Here is a 20693-nt window from a genome sequence, read left to right on the forward strand (position 1 = left end):
TCCTTCCTTCCTTCCTTCCTTCCTTCCTTCCTTCCTTCCTTCCTTCCTTCCTTCCTTCCTTCCTTCCTTCCTTCCTCTGAAGATTTTAAACTATTTTGAACAAAGTAAATAGCTTAGGAAAATGGAGGAATGGAGGAAAGTGTTTTTTTCTTTTTAGAAATGTGTTGCATTTTATAAAAGATATGACAAATACACAATGGATGATTGTTTTTCTGAAAGTGCTGAAATGTGTTGAACAATAAAAGGAACTAGGTCAAAAAATGAAGCTATCACTATTATTTTTTCCCAAAGAAAATGGTTTAGAAATATGTGGTATTATCAGTGTTTCTTTAGTATGTAGATCATCTTTGGTGTCACCGACTAAAGCAATATTGAAAATCATCCCATTTTCACTACAGCCAAGTTTCTCTGTATCTTAGTGCTTTTTCTGTAGCCTTGTGTCTCAAGAGTTCAGCCTGAATTAAAGCACGACAAATAGACCTCAGTGAATGCTCTGTCAGTGATCTGAATTTTAGGACTCAGTGGAATTTGTCCTGATCTTCAGTGCTGTAGACTGAAGTATCTCACGAAGTTTCTGTCAATAAGGATAGGGCTCAGTTCCAATTTTTGTGAACCTAGAATGAACCTATAAGCCTTTACATGTAGTCACACTGTAGTTTCATGAATGATAATGAAGGAAACATATAAAAGTCTTTATTTATTGTGACTACTACTACAAAGCAACTATAATATTATGTTTTTTTTTAATTTGCTTTAATTACTTATTTCAGAACTAGTTTGGAGTTTCCTAGAAACTATTTTGAAGTTTCCCCATGTCTTACTATCATATCTGTCAAAGGCCAAACAGTTTAAATAGTTCTTTCTTCTTGTCTTCATCCAACAGTGGAAAAGAAGAAGGGGGATATAGGAATGTAGCGTCGCTCTCCATTGTCATAATTTCTAACAGCATGATATGTGCCAGCATCTCAATATTCAGCAACTGATATATTTTTCCTGATTTCAGACCTGAAATTGACAGGAATATATCAGCAGAAGATTTATTATAATAGATGTCTCTTTAAAAGAATATCTAGCAGTACTATTTGAATAATAGTAACCTACAGATAGTTTTATGACTTTTTGTAGCATGTATACGTTCATTTGTATGTCATCTCACTAATGCTTGTTCCTAGTTGCACACGTTTAAGATTAATTATAATATTCATCACATGACCAGAGGCCACTACCTGAACAACCTTAATCAGAAAATCATATGCAGTAAAAACATGCCATAATATGGCTTCGTCAAAGGATTTAAACTGTTGAATTAGCACAAGATATGTCTAAGAAGATCAAAAATTATGAAATGGAGGGATTCTTATAGGGATACTTGATATCTAGTGCACAAAAATACTTGAGATTAAAATAAAATTTAGGAAATTCAAACTAAATCCATTGTCCAAAATGCTGAGTCAGTGCAGTGATGTATTTGGAAGACTCTCATGTATCTTTTTGTATAAAATGGTTCTTTTATCCATGACTTGAGAGTTCAAGTGGAAAAAAGGAGGCTGATCACTGATCCATTCAGAAAGGAAAATTAGCAGACCATACCCATTACTATAGGAGAAGCCTATATAAATAACTTCTTGCAACAAAAGACAAACAAAATACTTGCTATATATAAATACACTAACAAAATGGTGTATAATTTTGTAGAGAAAGTCAACCAAACTGTTGCAATCAAAAGAATTTGCCATACCTTCAGAGAGAACAGACCTGTGCTGTCTAGGATCTGAAGACTATTTTTTCATAAGTTCATTTTTTAAAGTGTTACGTGTCTTCAGTGAAATAGTATGTTGAAAGACAGACTGTAACCAAAACCAGGATTTTGTTCCCCAGTATACCGTTTCAGCTTGAACAAAACCTTTATTTATCTGTGTTATTGCACATCAAATACTGTGCTGCTCTCAGTTTGGGACAAATACTCTTAGAGAGAGACCTCTGCTCTAGACCACAGAATCTAAATAGAAAAGAGTTATTCTGAATGGAAAAGGTATGTGAAGAAATTAATGAATGGAAAAGGTATGTAAAGAAATTAAGTATTCAGACTGAGGTGAAAGAATACTTCAGGAGCAGAACTTGTGGATCTCTACTGTCAGTGGTTGCATGTTCACTGACTGATGTTGAGTCTGTGCCATCAAATATTTCAGACCAGCCATATTATACCAGCAATCCATGGTTCTCACATACTTTTATTACACTTCGTTTTAGTAGTCAGAGTATATAATATGCTTATTGGATTTTAGACCTTGTCCTCTGATTAAATAAATTATTTGCTAATAATTTTGGTTTTCATGAAAGTGTTCACAGAACAGCCATTACTACTGGTGCAGGATTTCAGTTATTAGCTCCCAGTGACATTGCATTAAATTAGATCTACTGCATTTCTTATTAATTACGTAGTATCTTTAAAATATGTGAGTGTGTATATATATTATATATATATATGTACACTGTACATAGTATATATAATATAGTCATTATGTGGAACATTACTTTTAATGTTCACCTGTGTTATTTTTGAAGGAATTTATCCTCTTCTGTTCAAATCTCTCCATATTGTTGCCTTGTTTAGTTTTCTGTTTACAATATCAGAGAAAAATCTGCTTGTATATTGGTATACACAGAGGAATTTTCAGAGAAGACTTTCTTTCTCTCTTCTCAGGGAATTAATGTTATGAAGTTTATTCAGTTGTGTTTTATCAAAGGAGTCTTACTAAAAGTTGTTGTAGTTCTCAAATTGAAGATTAGCTGTTCATTTATAAATATGCAGTAATTGTCATAAAACAAAGGTCACCATAGAATTCCATTGAGCATTATTTGCATTCACTGTTAACAAGAAATATAAAATGCTCTTTAGGACAAAGAACGTTGTACATGCTATAAAGTACAAATTTACAAATTATGTATCATTGATTTATGAATATATGAGATTCTGAGCCTTTTCTGATGCTAGTTAAATCCCAAGAGGAAGACAGCAGGATTTTTCAAAGTTGCTCCCAGTTAGGTAATCTTGTAGAGAAGTGATAGATAAAGTTTATATTGAGTTACTAACACATTTTGCTGATAGACTAACCATCAACAGAATTAATGAAAACAATCTGTAATAATACTGTATGAGACTCGAGTTTATGCTTTGCTCTGCAGAGGCCAAATTTTTGTCCTTAATTCAAATTCTCAGTGCCACCAACAATCACTTTATCTAAATAAAGGAAGGATTAGAGGTCACAAAGCAGATGTCAGCCCATGAAGGACATGTGAAACACTGATAGCATGCATATCTTTTATCAAAAGCAAATTATTTCATAATTTGTATTAATTCTATTTATGCAATCTTTAAAGACTTTTTTTTTTTTTTTTGCTTTTAATAGTACTGAAAATATATACAATTGAAATCTTGAAGCAGACTATTTTCAGTTCCTCTGCTCAGATTTTATTTACTATTGCCCTAAATGGCAAAAACACAACATAAAATATAAACTTTGAATGCTATTTATTTTTCTTATAGTTTGAGAGAAAATTGATGACAGTGGTGAAAACAAAGCATTATTCATTTTTAGACTTTTTTTTTTTTTTCTCCAAATTTGCGCTCCCATTCTTCAGATATAAAACACTGGGGGCTGTCTTTGGTTCCTACTCAGCTTTTACATGTACCAGTTACTCAGTTATCAGTTATGCAAGACAGTTTTTGTTTACAGAATGGCGTAGAACTTTCAGCTGTATCTGCTAGTTTTGTGCTCTTAACCAACTTTGCTTAAGGACAGTGAGTGATGAAGAGCAGTTCTCTGATCTCGTTAGCTGTGTAAAATGATGAGCAGTGCTCTTCAAATCTTACATCTTCTGACTACTCTGAGAAACGCATTTTGTTAACTTGGAATTTGTTAAACCTTGCCATTGACTGAGATACTGCATGTGGCTTCTGTCAGTTTGAGACCCTCTAGCTGCCGAGAGTGCTTTGCCCTCCTTTCTCTTTTCTAAGGTATTTTAGCATACCAGCCAAGTAGAAAATTGTTCAGCCTTGTTGTTTTCATTCTTTTTAGCTGGGTAATCTTGATGTTCAAGAGCTGGGAATGTGTGTAAAGCAAGAATTTTGCTGTTGCAACCAGCTTTGTGTTGGCTTAGACCAAGAAAAAGTCCACCTAAAGAGTGATCAAGGCAAGGTACCCTTGCCCACTTTTTACATATTTGGTCAGACAGTGACATCATACTGTATTTCCATGCAGTTATACTGTGTTCACATACAGCATTGGTGGCTCTTTATTCAGAATAGAGTCCAAATGTTCATATAGGACTTCCTGAAAAAAGCTAGAGAGCTGTGCGAATTACTGAATGAGTGCACAGCGGTAAGTTTGCAAAGCTGTTAGAAGTCATTCTTTTAACTAAATTAGAAAAGAATTAAACTACTGATCAGAATTTCAGGGAACTGATTTCATGATATTTATTGATGCCTAGGAATAGTGCTGTGCATGCTTCATTCATAAAAGAACACTTTATTTTTTCAGAAGGATTTTGGAAAATCTTAAGATTTAAAATTTCATTTTAAATACTTGTTTGAAGCCTAGATGGTTCACTCTGTTTTTTCACACATTCTTGCTTATGTACCTATATAGATCTTACGTGTGCATTCTGTCCTGTCTACACAGAAGACATGAGCTGTGCGCAAAGTTAGCCACTGTTGCTTGAACTGTAAAGAGTTATGTTTCTATCCTTGAAAGTATTCTACTTGTTCTGTGGCATTGGCTGATATCAGTAGTGAGTGGCATAATTACAGATGCTCCATACTGATACCTTTCAAGGTTGATAAATGTTCTTTGTACTGACAAAGGAAAGGAGGAAAAAGACTCAGCACTGTGGGTGTAATGTAAGTATAGAGCTCAGTCTAGCTGGTCATATCTGTACCACATGCAGAGATGGCATAGGAAGACATTCATAATACAGTGTCATGAAGATTTCATCTACATGGAGAAGGAAGGAGAGTGCCAGTGTTGGGACTTTTGCCTATCCTAACAGCAGCTGATAAAGTTATGGGAGTTATGCTTAAGGCTTTAGGCCTCAGTTGATTGTGCTATTGGGTTCAAAATCCAATTGAACTTGAAGATCAATTACAATCAATAAAAATTTAATTATTACTGTTTTAGAGGCAGCATAATATACTTACGCATGAAAGTGGACCAGGACATGGAACCTGCATTTTTCGTCTTGTAAGTGAATCATCTAATTATTACAGACTCCTCCTGTTTTATTCAGTGAATATTTGTCCATGAAACTTGAGTCATCTTTAATTTGGGGAAAATTTGAGAACATTCTTTTTTTTCCCAGACCTGTTAGAACCTTCTGGGAAGCAGAATCACTGAGCTCAGTTTGCTGCAGGTGTGGAACTGAATTGAAGGCTTTCAGAGCTGGGAGAATATCTCCAACAGGGTTTATGCAAAGCTTGATCAAGCAGATGTGATAGAAGACCACCATTTGAACCAGGCCGTATTGCTATATAGGTGCAAGTAACTCCCAGCAGAGTCTGCAGAATATTTAAATATTTCAATATTCATATTTCAATTTTTGGAGCAAAGAGGATGCCCAGAAGCCTGCATGCAGCTGGTGCACATTGCTTGTGGTCCTTGGGCATAAGTAGGCCAGGCTTGCTCTGGTTTTGGTAAATAAAGCTTCTGTGCATCACTTCCATGTAATACTGTTATAATTTTATTCCCTTGTCTTCTGGTGATATTATCAGGAAAAATACATCAAGGCATATGAGTTGCTCAGTAAACAGTATCATAGAGGATACTTAAAATACATAGATTATATAAAAATTCATATAGAAGACTGCTAAAACAGGAAAAAAAATAAGAGTTCTGATGAAACTCAAACCCATACTTTCTCTGGTTATTTTCTAAAGCTTGAAGTGATTTTATTGATTGATTTACAGATGAAATATATGAAGGGAATGAATGACTCTTGCATCTATCTTCTACTCCATGATTTTAAGGTTGTGGTTAATGGATTTTGTCCTGGTGAAATCTGAAATGTTGTAAAATAGATTTTGGTTTGATAGCATAGCATGTAAAGTTACAAAAAAAAATCATAACTAAAACATTAAGAAGAACCCGAATCTATCAGTGTGAAGCATTTCAGTAATTCTCTTTTCAGACATGATTAAACTCTTGCTTTTGGAATTCACTTGCACACAATTAAACTCGTTGAATCAACAGGATTATTTATGTGAATGACATTTAATTTTAAGCAGGTTTGTCTATGAAAATCCTCAGTTGAAAATACAGATACTCTTAAATATATATGATCAGTATTAGAACAGGAAGCAGTCATTATTAAATCAGTTAATTGGTTTCTAGATTCAAAATCAAACAAAATAAGCAAAAAACCCCACACAAACCTCCATGTTTTTATGGTTAGGATTATATGAAAAAGTAATGTGTTTTTGTTTTGTTACCATGTATGCCCTATTAAACTTTAAATGGAGTTTTCTTTTAGGAGCAAGCAGTCAGATTTTTCTAAAGGAAGTATAATTTTCAGTAATTACCTTTTATTCAGCAGCTCTCTGTCTTGCACATTGTGTGGTGTTTTTAATATGTTTTATTAAATAAAGGATTATGATGTCTGTGTTTTTGTCATTTCAAAATATGTATTTATTATATTAGATACTCATAATTACTACTTCATTTGTCTAAGGACAGACAGCAGAAGCGAGGTTTTGAAACCAGATGTATCACAATTTTTTTGAAAGTACTCCATGAATTAATCAAATGACAAAAATTTTGTATAGTATCCTTAATTGGACACTATTCAACCTTACCTAACAATTTCTTTTCCGCTTTTATTTTTTTTAAGTGGTTCTTCATAATGCTGAGATCCTGTATTCCATATTCTCCTACACATCTCTGTGCTGCATCCAGTGCCTCTTGAGGCTTCAGCTATCCTACCATAACTGTATTCTTTTGCATTGTTTCTTTATGCTAGCACAATACATATTTAATACTATACAAAATAACCATTTGTCACTACTATCTATATAAAAATAAGGGCTATGACAAGTTTATATAGAAATAATCAAAAGTTTAAAGAGGCAATAGCCACCTGGTCATTCTGAAAATTGTTGTCACAGCTAAACAAGCTAAAACATAGCCCCAGGAAAATAAAGATGAGTTCAGACCATACTTGTTATGTCCTGAGGCCTTTTATTGGCAATAGCAGCATTGTACACTAAAAACTGTTTAGAATTAATGAGCAAGAATGGCACTTTTTTGTCTCTGTTACATCTTTATGTTGTTGTTGAATGTGTCCAGGAACTTTTATGGAATTTGTAATGAATTTTAGTATTTTAAAATATACCTTTTTTTTTGGATAGATAATTTATATCACCGTATTGTTTTTTATCTGACTAGCAATATCACAACAGACCCAACTGGGATAACATCAGCAGTCACTTTGAGACCAATTGCCTAATGTTTGGTTATGACTGATACAACTACTGTAGGAACAGATACTTGATAAGTCTTGTTTTTCTGGAAATTTAGTTCAATATTCATTTCTAAGTGTTTCCTGCATTTCAGTAGCAAGTAATTTACTTAAAAGTAATGCAGTAAGAAGCTGGCCAATAGATAGTTTTAATGATATACTGAAAGACTATCCAGAAATGATTATATTTTTTTTTTCCAAAATCCTAACTGATTATCCTAGAATAATGCTGTGGTATACTGTCAAAGTTTCAAGATCAAAGGTTTCCTTTGTATGTCAGGATGGGTTTCCCTCTGGCATGTGGACAAAACAACCCCAGATGTTCTCTTCTGTTCTTTGACAGCCACACATTGCTCATGGTAGTAGTGATGCGCTGGCCAAGACACGGTGCTGTGTTGACTGGGGAATACAGTATGCTTATGCTGTCTTGAAGGATGGTCACACACTGTTGATCTCACAAGGCAAACCTGCAGGCCACAAAATCCATTTCAGCATACTTGGAATTTGTAGTATGTAGCTTGCTATTGGAAGCCTTCACATTGCCCCAGTGGAGCTTACAGCTAAGTAGCGAGCAGGCTTCTTGGTGTGTATCTCTGGGCTTATATGTCCTTAAGCTTCCCTTGAATCTGCACTCACTGCAGCGCTGTTTTTTTTTTTGTTTTGTTTTCTTGGTCTTGCTGCACTCTGACTTTTCTCTTGGCTATTACCGGTTTATATTCCTCTTTCAGCTAAACCTTTGGATTTCCCAGAAGTTTGCGCTTCCACAGAACCTTGGTCTTGTTAGTGCTCTAAGCTTAGAGCTTATCCCTTCTGGGACATAAAATAAGTGAAGTAAACAAACACTCAAGCTTTGTAGGAATTAAAAACAAAAGAGAATTAGTCTTTATTTCAGCTAGCCCCAGAAATGTATGTACTTAGACAAAGAAGTAAAATCCCTGTATTTAATTCTGTATTTTTGCTTCCTCATCACCATAATTTGAGGTCTCAGGTCTATGAATACTCCCAAGTTCCTAGCTTTACTGTTTACTTTGCACATGATTTATCCATTTTATTCAGTTTATCCAGATTATAAATACTCTTTTGTCTCTCTTTCTTACTTCTTTGTCCTTACTCTGTGCAGACAGCTACTTTTGTTTTCTCCATTGGTTTTACACATAAAATTAGGTTTCACTTAGGTAAAATCAGGATATGCCTTCCAGTGTAAGCCTTATGCATCTCTGTAAATTCCATTACTGTAGTGATGATAGAGTGCAGGTGGACAACCAAACTGTAGTGCGTTAGGATATGACCTGACTTTGTGTATTGCCCAGAACCCAGCTCTTCCCTTAGGAAGTGCTTTCAAGCAAATCAAAGTGAGATTTTTCAGTTACTTCGACTGACTCTATAAATCTTATATTTCTAGTTCTCATAGTTCATTAGATTCAACAGGAAAATTAGCATAAATCCACTTAGATAGGTCCTTTGTCTATAGCGAGGCATGTTTTGGGGAACAGAAAACATGGGCTTAAATTTTCTCAGGCCAAGGATGGACCTTTGCATATTCTTCTTGTTAGCACACTTTAATATATTCCTGTGTGAAAAGCATCTCTCTCATATTTTTTGAATAAAAGTGACCATTAAGGCTCTGTGCTTGGATCAGTGCTTTCTGAATATACAGTATTGCTGAAAGATTGATCAAAGGCAGTATAGATTTATTTTTCTAGATCAGAGCAGACTTTGGTGCTCATCTAGGTCCCTGAGCAACCTGGGAGAGGAGAGGAGCACTGTGTAGCCATGGAAGCCGCTATTTATGCCCATGGGGAACATGGATATTGCAGCAGTTAGCTCCAGCCATCTAGACCGTTTGCTTGAAATGAAACTCCCAGTTCTTCATGGTCCCTGTTCTTGACACCAAAGTAGGTACGGAGACCTTACAAAATACTTTAAATTAATCCATTTGCAGTAACCTTGCACTTGCAAAGGTGCTTGCCAAGATTTGCTTATATTAGTGGTTGCATTTAATTTCCACTTGAGTAGGAGTGAAGGTGAGAAGGTAAGCCAAGAAAGTTGTTACATTGTGTGATTTTGGATTCATGTCAAGTAAAGTAAAAGAACTATTAGAATGAACCATTTTTTTGTCATGTGCAAACTTAAAAATGAAATTCACAGTGAAATTTCCAGATTTTATTTATAGGAAGCATTCTTTTTTTTTTTTTCCTTATATATAAAAGCACAGTTAGAAGTCAGTTACTTGGTGGTGCAAGAAAGCCAAGGATGTTACATAGTCAAGATGTCATAGTGCCCTTGCAGTGGTTTCATTATTCACAAATGATACTGAATTTTATTAATTGATCTGCAGTATGTAAATGATTTGAATTCTACTCAGATATGAAAATACCTTAAAATATTTAAGAAGACTTGAAGCTATAGGAAATATAAAGAACATGCAAAATGTTTTCGTGTATAAATACAACTGTTTAACAAATGAAATAATTAAAATATTTCAAAGCACATTGTATAGATTAAAATATATTCTTGTTTAAATAATTTATAATAAAACATACTAGAAGATCAGAGAAATTGAAGTAATTATGATTCTATGATTCTTTGAATTATGTACATACAGCTGAGTCTAAGGATATCATACTCTCTTTTTAATGCTTAGTTGTTTTTTTTCAGGATATATTTTATTAGAAATTAGTGAAATGACTGCCTTTTACCACAGCGGCGTAATTTTGTTCCGTTTATTGCATTGTATTTGTAATAGCACAGAAATGCTTAAATTGTCTCCTGGATTTTTATGGGATTGTCTTTGTTTAGTTTGAGGATTATGGGAAGCTAAATACTGTTAGGAGAGAGTAACCCATGTGGACTAGTTGTCACCTCTGCCAAAGAAGCAGATGGACTGATGACCTTTTCAGGGCAATGTTAGATCTTTGTGCTTTTGACTGGCACTGGTGCTGGGAGCACTCCTGCACTCCAAGCTGTCTTTGTTTAGTTCATCTTCCTTTATATCACTGACTAGCTTAAATGACCTTTCACAGCATTATTTAAGTATTTTTTATATTTAAGGAAATTTTGTAACTTAACCCCTTCTTTTTATAGTTATCCCATCTTCAGCAGATTTGTGACAGCTGAATTTGTCCTAATTGTCCCAGTTGAACTTTTAGTAGCATGAATCTTGGACTGTGGCCAGGCGTCATAAATAAACGTCTTTGTCCACACAGGTGTATCCTACAACCTTTGAGCATACTCTTCTAGGGAGTCACATTTTTGTATGCACCACTCACCTGTCAATGATAAGCACATCTACATGACAGGCAATTTTATAGTACTGAGTTTTGTCTCAAATTGATGTACAAAGTTATGATAATCTAGGACCAGCCAATGCAGTCTCTGTGAGAAATGTAAAAAACCTAGAGCTATAATGTTCTACCATCATTCCTAATGACATTAAAAAATACCTTTGAAAAAAAATTAGATATGCATAAGCTGTCTTATTGCTTTTTATGTGCATTGGTTTATTTTAAATGTGCCTTCAGAAACTGCTGATGTTATACTGCTGTCAAAAGACAATTTATGCCTCCACCAGAAAATCTGGGAAGTTTATGAGAGCAATAATATCCTGGTCTCTGAGGCTACGGTCAACCATATCAACAACAATATAATAAGAAACGAACAAAGCAACATTATTCTTTATAGCCGTCCGTATATATCGTAAACATATAAGTGTTAGGGTTTTTTTTCTCTATTTTTTTTAGATTCTGCTCTGACTGGGCAAAAAAACAATTGTAAAGCTAGAGAAAAGCAATACAAAAAGACTTAGATGTCCTCTGCAGAATAGTGGGAAGTGAGGCTGAAAGTTTGAACCATTTATAATATTACGTGAGAATAGTTCACTGGATTGTTTTCTTATTGCAAGTTATCCCCTAAAACTGATCATGTTCACTGGATGATCGTTTAAACTAGGAGATACAACTCATAACTTGGTTATATTTTGACATTCCCATGGTGTGACATGGTGTGCAGGACTGTGATTATGAGTGCTGGGTCAGCATTCATAAAGCACCAGAGATCCTGCTTTCGGACTTAACTTGTAATTGAACTTGTATCAAGGCGTATTAAGTTTTTTTTTTTTTCTAATATTGGAGAGTGGTTCCATGTGATCATGTAACCAGATGTAATGGTAATTTCAAGAGTTTGAAGGGTGGTGCCTTAAGACTGGCATTATATTTCCAGACTGATTCATGTGAATAGACCTAAAATGCTTTTGAAACTATTTGAAATTGAATCACAGAAAAATTTTCTTTTTCAGGGACCTCTGGAGGTCATGTAGTCCAATCCCTTGCTCAGAACAAGATTAATTTTTCTCTGAATCATATAACGTATTTTGGCCTTTTAGGTTCACAGTGAGGATTTCCTAATCCCTAATAGTTTTTATGTATGTCAGTATTTAAAAATATATAGACCTGTAATTGGAGCTAGTGTGCATGTTGTCAGTGAGTTTTGTTTTTCCTGTCAGTCACTGTAGTGGTCTCAAGAGTTTTTGTTTGCTTGTTTGTTTATTCATTATTCATTATCATGCTCTAGGACATAAGTAAAATGATCTGAAACACATTGACAATATGCAGAATGATGAGGTCAAAGTAGTTATCTGGAAAAATACCTAATAAGTAGTTCTAAAGAAAGATGTCCAAAATGAGTACGACTGTGTCAACCTAAAGCTACAGATTTTTACAATAGTTTGGCATTTTGCAGGTCAAGTTCACTGCTAGCAAGAGGTTGGTTGCTCCCAGACTAGTAATTTCTTATAGTGTTTTACATCACTTACCTCCATGAAATGAAGAGCATGTTGTGTGCCTTCCTTTTGTTTGTGATATGTCACAGCTGCACCATGGTCTTGGTAGCTTCTGGCAATGAAAGACAAGATAAGGAAGGACTATTGAATATTGTTCTGGAGAGGGGAAAGAGAAGAGGCAGACAGACAAGAATATTCAAAGTTAAACCTTGTAGCGGAAAGATAAAGCAGCAGAAAAAAGAGAAATAGATTAATTCTAGCCAAAGGGGTTAAGATAATAAGGATTTTCTTCCAACATCACAGAGAAAAAAACAAATACTGAAAAGACAGAAGAGGATGATATTAATCTTATTTAAAATAGCTGAGTTTAAAAGCTTCTTTTAAGAATAAGAAAGTAAGGGCAATTCTAGAACAATTAGAAAGTAAGAACTTGACAAGTGAGAAATAAGGTCATCCGTGGGAAGTCTGATTATGCAGAAATCCAATGGCACAGCAAACAGGGAAGCAAACTAGAAGAAGCCAGTGACACAGGATTGTGCCATTTATTATTTTAGTTCATAATTTACTGGAGCTAGAAAACAATAGTTAACTTTATATTTAGTGTTCTAAGCATCTAACCTGTAAACTAATGAAGTTATGAAATAAGTTGAAAAAATACTACTATATAAAAATATCACTCTGTCTGGAAATAACAAAAAATTAGCAATTAGTATGAGTTTCTATATTCTTTATTCTAATAGTCTATATGTTACCCAAATTTTCTTTTGGAATTGTAAAATAGGTCAATGAAATGGAAGTGTTAAATAAGATAGTATGTGTACAAGTAAGGAGATTTTATTCCACGTTCTGCTAGTTCCATGAAAAATTAATTTAGAATGGATTAGTTTGTTACAGAATCTATAGAAGTAGACTGTGGCCTATCTGAAACACTTCAAATTAGTGCCAGTTTGTTGTGGCATTGCATATCCATACTTGAACTTAGGCTTTCAGCAAAAGTTTAACAAAGGAAATAATCTGCTTCTTGAAAGAAACTTGCACTTAATAAATAAGGAGAAAGACAAATACTAGTGGAGATGAGAAAAATAAAAAAGGCTTATATCAATTACAAATTGGGGAGAATATATGACAAGAGAATTTAGAACAGTGTAAACTGATGCCCGCAGGTTCTGATTAAAATTTGTCTTTCTTGATAAACTGGATATGCTGTTACAATTCCAAAATTTTTATCTATAAAGATCATAGTGCCTCACAGACTTCAAAGACGAGCAATACAATTAAGACATTGAAGGGAATGATTTAGAGCAAAAGATTTAAAGTAATAAACATATGTTGCTAGACTAAGAGATACATAGACATATTTAAAAGTACCTCTCCAGATATCTGAAGAGTATTAAGAATGGAAACTCCAAGATACAAACTTAGAAATAATTAATTGAACCAAAAGAGAGCAGAGAATCTAGTTTGGATATGAGAAGAAAAAAATGATCGTAATCACAGCATCTATTTCACTGAAGCATAGTTTTAAAGCCTAGGGCATGAGTGTCATCACTAGATATAAATAAAAAAAAATTAAATATAATTATTCCTACTATACTAGTAGAGAGCTAGAACTCTTGGGAAGAGAGGGTTAGAAAACAAAGACTTCTGGAGTTAGTTTATGGGGATATATATGCAGTTTTAAAAGCGGCAGTGTATAAAAAATACACAGAAGATAGGGAAATAAAATAATGTGATAAGTGGTAAAGTTTCAAACAGAATTTCTCTTTTTTTTTTTTTCCTCCATTCTTGTCACTTCTTGTTATTCACTCAGAAAATATATCTCAATAAATAGCATTTTATGTATATATATGTATTCACAGTGCTTGTTTCATGCATGCTGTCATTAGAGAGTAAGATATAACCTCATAAATACATACCTTCATAAGAGAGAACCTGTCTCCTCCAGAACATGAAAGTTTAGCCAAGGTAAACAAAACAGTAATATTTAACCCCTCAGCTAGTTTGATGCATTTAACGACAGAGGAGGATGGTCTATGAGTGATGGAAGGACCAGTGGGCAGGGATGGCAAAAATTTTAGTTCAAGAAATCAGCACAAGAGTTACATATTTCAGTGCTTACAGAAAGATTCCTGTAGAATTTAAGTAAAAGTGATGCATTGCATTTTTCCCGAATGCCTGCTCTAACAAGAATCTTATCCTGCGTATCTCCAGAAAGATATTTTGGACCTGCAACACATACCTGATCTTTCTGGGCCCCACTGTTTTCTTCCTTCAGCCCAGGGGAGTTTGTCCGGGTCACAAGACAGACATCACCCCAGATTTCTTTCACAGAAATTTTTTCTTGGAGATTAAGGTAAAGGCAGTCTTTCTTTCAGGCTGCCTTCTGCACTTTTTCCCTGTTTGTTTTCTCAATTTATCATGGCAGGATTGATTCCTTCAAGACTAAGGAGTATACTCTGGGGAGAGCCTGCGATGATTTCCTGTGTCACCCTTCAATTGCCTTAGGGCGGAATACACCAGGCATGTCACACCAAAGCAAAGAATTAATTCACTGAGGCCAGAGTCTTGGTAAAAAGGATTAGACAGTTAAAGGAATAAAAGAGAACATCCGCAGTTATGCAAGAGAAGAGTGTTTTTTTTTTTTTTTTTTTTTTCTCTTACAGCTCAAAGTAATTACATGTTAGATGTTTGGAAAATGCTTGTCTGCTTTCAATTTCTTCTACTGTCATCAGGGTTATCTTAGATTTAAAGGGGTGTTTGGCATAAAGTCTTAGTAGATAATTTATTTTATATTCTAAAACTCTATGCTAAAGAAAAGTATTGACTCTGACATGTGTCGTTGTTTTGCATTAAACTTTAGGAAGGTTGTCTTTCCTAGCACCTGGTAAGTTCAAAACCTGTAGTATATGCTTTATTAGGTTAGAGCTACTAGCCGCACAATATATTTTAAATCTTATTCAGGACACTTCTAATAAAAAGATACGAAATTAGCTATAGCCTTGCTAGATCCAGTATGGTATTTCTTGCGCTCCTGTGAGCAGATGCATGTGAAGCTGTATACAAAGGAAATCTTTATTAGAAAATACATTAAAATAGATTAAGGTCATGCATTTGCTATCAAAGATGTGGCTTTAAAAAGTATATATTTTTCCCCTAAGGGAGTGTGAAATGCCATTTATGAGGACACAATAGGCTCTGAAATGAAAGGCGTATAAAAAGATGGAAGAATGAGTCCTGGAAATAATCTATTTTGATATTATAAGCACACAGATTGCTGCTGTCTATAGAAAAAATGTATAGAAAATGTTCTTTTTACATCAGATCATTCAAAGGACCTGCCTAATTTTCAGTTTTTGTCATATACAAAAAATAAACAAACAATACTGGTTTTCTTTCAAGAAAAACCTTGAGTCTTTTGCACAGTAGATTACTGTGGAGACTTAAAAATAAAATTTGTGCTTGGAGGAATGCATAACAGCTTGCAAAATACCAGGGAAATTTCTTGTAAAACATCTTGCAGTCTATGTTCTGTACAGAAGAATCATATAGAATTTTCATAATTTAAGAGAATGCAGAATTTCCTAAAGTCCTTGCTACAGACAAATGTCAGCACTCTTATTTTTAGCAGTTGTCATTGCAAACTTCTTCCAAGAGATTATAATTTATATTGAAAACATAATTTAGATAGATAGCTAATTAGGGCAGTGAAGAAACAGTAGAAGAGCATATTGCATATATTATTTAGTTGTGCATGTGACATTTACCTTTGGGTGTTTGTTCTCTGCTTATTCTTTTATACCTCAAGAGAAAAAAGGAAGAAGAAAAGAAATCCATTGGTATTAACACAGAATTTAGGTATATACAAATAAATAAATCATCTTGAAAATCTCTTGAATCACATCATGGAATGATGGGTTCTTTTGTGTGGTAGTATGATTGCTGTTAGTAAATAGAATTCTCTTTCTGTACTGTTGATATTTTCTCAGATAAATTACACCTTAGGCTCTGGAGGTAAAGAGAGGAATTACATTTCTTCTACAGTTTGTCTGCAGGTAAATTCTGTTGTACTTTAGATTCCATCAGATTCATAAAAGCAACAGAATTTCATACCTTCATGTTTCAAGACTTATGTAAACAAGTATCCTAGATATAATAAAAACTGCATTTCATCCAAAACTTTGAAAGAGTTATTAATTTTTAATAGCAGCTTCTACCTCTAGAGTGTGTGCTTCCTATGAAAGGTCCGATTGCAATCTTTGTTGCTGTCAATACTATTCAATCCAAGAGAAGCAAACTCAGAAACATAGTTGAAAGGTGGCACACATTTTTATAGAACAGAATATTGATGGATTTTTTTAACCTTTTTATTGAAGAAAATATATTAAAAACATGTTAAATAAACAAAATCATCAAAGTTGTGCACAAGCTGTTTGTTTATATAGTATGTATGTTAAATTTGACACCTTTTATGTATGTATAGCACTTTATTGAATTTATTGCTAAACAACCATCTCATGCCATTATTTGATTTATTCATAAACTACTTATGATACAATTCTAAGTAATTTACAATTTTATATTCTGAAATGTTTCACAACTTCCAGAAGTATTATATAATCTTCTTTTTTCCCTAATAAATTCCAATCCTACTCTAAACTGGTCATTCCTCCTTTTTTTTCTGTAAAAATAATCACAATCTGATTTGATATACTACAGTATTAAAAACTCTTTTAATCTTTTAATCTCGGACTTGTATTTACCCATTGGTGATTGCTTTCCTAGCTGACATATCATTTGTTCTGTTCCTTACTTTAAAGATTCTGCAAATTGTTCAAAAAATGGAGTTACACAGGCAATTAAAAGTCAATTCAACAAATACTTTAAACCCCCAAAACAAGACTCTGTGAACTGCAGTATCAGCCTCATTGAAAAATATATTTTCATTTCATAATCTAATTTTCCTTTCTGTATTTGTAGTACTTTCATTTATTGAAATTCTTAGCGATTATGTATTTTCAAAGCTGTCATTCCAACTATCTGATTTTAAAGAATTTGTAGTAGAAGAAAATCTTCATTTTAACTTTTAATCTGTTAACACGACAATCTTATCATTGTGCATGCCTTCCTTTCCTCAAAATCCTACACCTTTTAAAATTTGTTTCTGTAACATAAAATCATTGTCAAAATTTTGTCCTTGTAAAGATAACATTGGTATCTCTACTATTGCAGCTGTGAGACTCCCCTAGTCATTCTATAAAAAGTAGCATTTGCTTATGTTCAGTTTACCCAATCTCTAATTTAGAGATATTCAGAAAACTCGGGGTATGAAGCAATTCTTGGACCAAAGTATTGGGTTTCTTATTTTATTTTTTTTTCACATGTTCATCCTTTATTTCAGTGGTGAATGCACTAATCTCAAGGAATTGCTCACTAGAATGGCTAGACATTTTGCAGTAATATTTTTCCTTGAAAAAATGCGGATGTTATTGAAACAAAAGCTTTTCGAGGACTTTGTCAAGTTAGTCAAAACTTTTGTTGCAAAAGAACTGGATTTTTCTTTTATGCTCTTTTATCAAAGTGACGTGTGGGAAAGACAGTAAACCTTAGTCTAATAAGGAGACTCACCGATGGTGATCAGTAGTTTAGAGAGGCGAACATGGTCTCCTGTCGTGTCCTAGCGCTATCACCAAATGTATTCAATTAGATATCTGCTTTTTATAGGAAAGTTAATGCTGTTGGGTTTTGTGCTCATGTACAATTGGAAAAATACTGTGAAGTATTTTAGGTTTGGAATGGTTTGAGTTGCTGCTTTGTCTACACAATATACTGAATTCTGATTATAATTTCATGTTATTAAATTAAAATGTTAGTAAAGTTTTTTAAACCTGTCTGAAGGTAAGCAGGATTTGTCTTAGTACAGTTTACAAGCCATAGTCTACGGATAGAAAATATCCCTAGATATATACAATTATATATATGTAATGTATACTACAGTGCATGTCCTCTAAAATCTTGTTTTAATTTTCTGTTGATTTCTAAAAAAGTATCCAGGCATGACATGGAAATGAGAAATTTTCCCCCCCTGCAGCCTAATTAATAATTTCATTACTTAGAAGCTGTGTTTGAGCTGTGTTTTTATGGCACATCAGAACAAACTGCCTCTATTTCCTTTGAATTGTTGTTCTAGCAGGTCTTAAGATACCCCCTAATGTTATACATTCTTAAGGTCTGTCTGCACTCTGCTGCACTATTTTACATGAAACTTGAAATGGAATAAATTCAAGAAGGAACATGGAAATATTCCTAGAAGGAAATTGTTTATATTTTTACAAAAGATAGAATAGTTTCTGCCTCTAATATTTAGCACTTCACTTTGTAATTGTAAAGTATTTTTGCAACCTGAGCTGCTGGGTTTAAACTGCATTGTCTAAAACTGTCTTTGAAAGAGAGAGAGAAAGGAAGAGAAAGTGAGAAAGAGAGTGAGAGAGAGGAGAGGAGAGGAGAGGAGAGGAGAGGAGAGGATCTTGAGAAACCCTGTCTGTCTTCCTCATTTCTGAGGACTAATGTGTTTTGCTTGTTGACTACTTCTTGTACTAATCACTGTGGAGATGAAATAAAACATAAAAATCCCTTATTTTTGGTAGCTAACTTTTGTGTCATGAAAATAAGAATAGAATCAGCCCTGACAGTACACGGCAGAATCCTGCTCGATAAATACTTCTATTCTGTAAACAATCTTCTAATGCTCTAATTACATTTCTCCATTATGTTTTGCATCCATTTTACCATAATTAGTTTCATCTGGACACTTTTCTTCCTCTATCTAATTTATGAAGCGATGTGAGACAGTATGAAACCTTTACAAAAGTAAGACTGAATGATGCCTATTGTTTCTTCTTTATACATAGACATACATAGACCTAGTATTCTGTTTTAGAAGGAGATTTCATTGATTTTGAGTAATTTTTGTCTAGTGAGTCCATGCTGCTTCTTATTTTGCTTTACATTTTATTCTAGGTGCTTAAGAGGAGTTTATTTGATTATTTATTGCAGTTCTTTTATGAGAATTGAATTTAAGTTGATTGGTCCATAAATCTTTGGCTCCTTTTTGTAAAGAGAAATTTTAAGATTTGTGCTTCCAATAATCCTGAAGAAAGTATACCCCTGCCTGTGAGTTGTCATCCTGCTACATCATTGTGCCATGTGCTCAGGGTGTCCCTGCCTGAGCAGGTGGGTTAGACTAGGTGATCCCTAGAGGTTCTTTCCAACCTCTTTCCAACCTTTTTAACCATTCCATGATTGTGTGAATCTGTGATTATGTGGCCGTCCCTAAATCCTATCAGAGTGAGATGGGGATGGACTATCACCCACCCCTCCCTGTCCTTCCAGTTCTTCAGTGGGACGAGCTCCTCACTTCATGGGTAGATGCAGCCATGTTAGGCTCTGCTAAGGTCCTTGATCTGCATCACTAGGGCAAAGAGACCTGATGGTACAGTACAACACAAACCCTATACAGAGTCTACAGGTAGACTAAGACAAAGTAACCGGCTTTGACATCATCTCTGCCAGTTATTTTAAATAAGATAGGTTAACTTTGATTAGATTCAGTTGCTATGAAAACAGCCAGCTAATTTAACCAGTTCTTTTTTGTGTTCTGGCATAAATTCTTTCCCTTTTGTTGTAGAATTTGCTCTGATAGATGTGTAATCAGAGCAGAGTATCACATTCAGATTGAACTGAGCTACTCATAGTTACTTCTGGTGTTTAGGAAGCGAATTCTTCCCTCACCTGTTCATTTTTTTAATATATTTAAAAATATTTTCCTGTTTCTTTCTTCCACTCCCAGTATTTCATATCACATGGATGCTGAAACCTTCTCAATTTTATCCCTAAATATGCTATACTTTTTTGCTGGTTTTAGTAATTTGATCTAGTTTCAACTTTTTGTATGATTGATTGTGTGTTGAGGTTAATCACTGTAATGGTTTATCAGATTATCTTTTCACAAACTTTCTCCCATATCCAGATAATTTATATTTGTGCTCTTCATATGCCTTCTTTAAAGAAGTGGAAGCCATTCTTATCTCACGTTTAAACTTTAAGTGTAAGAGATATGCCTTTTACCTGTTCTCTTATACACATAGTAAACATGCAAATCAAACATACTTGTAAATAGTAAACCATATGCCAAACATGCTTACTGTATTTTACAATCATTTCTGGTCCAGAATTTTTAAATAGTTGAACAAGGGCAAAAGCATACTTCACATTTGTGTGGAAACAAAATACTGGGAAGAAGTTTAATTTAAAAATAATTTTGAATGCAAATAGCTGAGAAGAGTCTGGAGTGGCTATGTAATTTCTACTCAACTATAAAAAACAATTCTCTTAATTTTTCATTGTTTTG

The sequence above is a fragment of the Nothoprocta perdicaria genome, unplaced genomic scaffold, assembly GCF_003342845.1.
Source record: "Nothoprocta perdicaria isolate Ctin4 unplaced genomic scaffold, notPer1 scaffold_74, whole genome shotgun sequence".
Taxonomy (NCBI): Eukaryota; Metazoa; Chordata; class Aves; order Tinamiformes; family Tinamidae; genus Nothoprocta; species Nothoprocta perdicaria.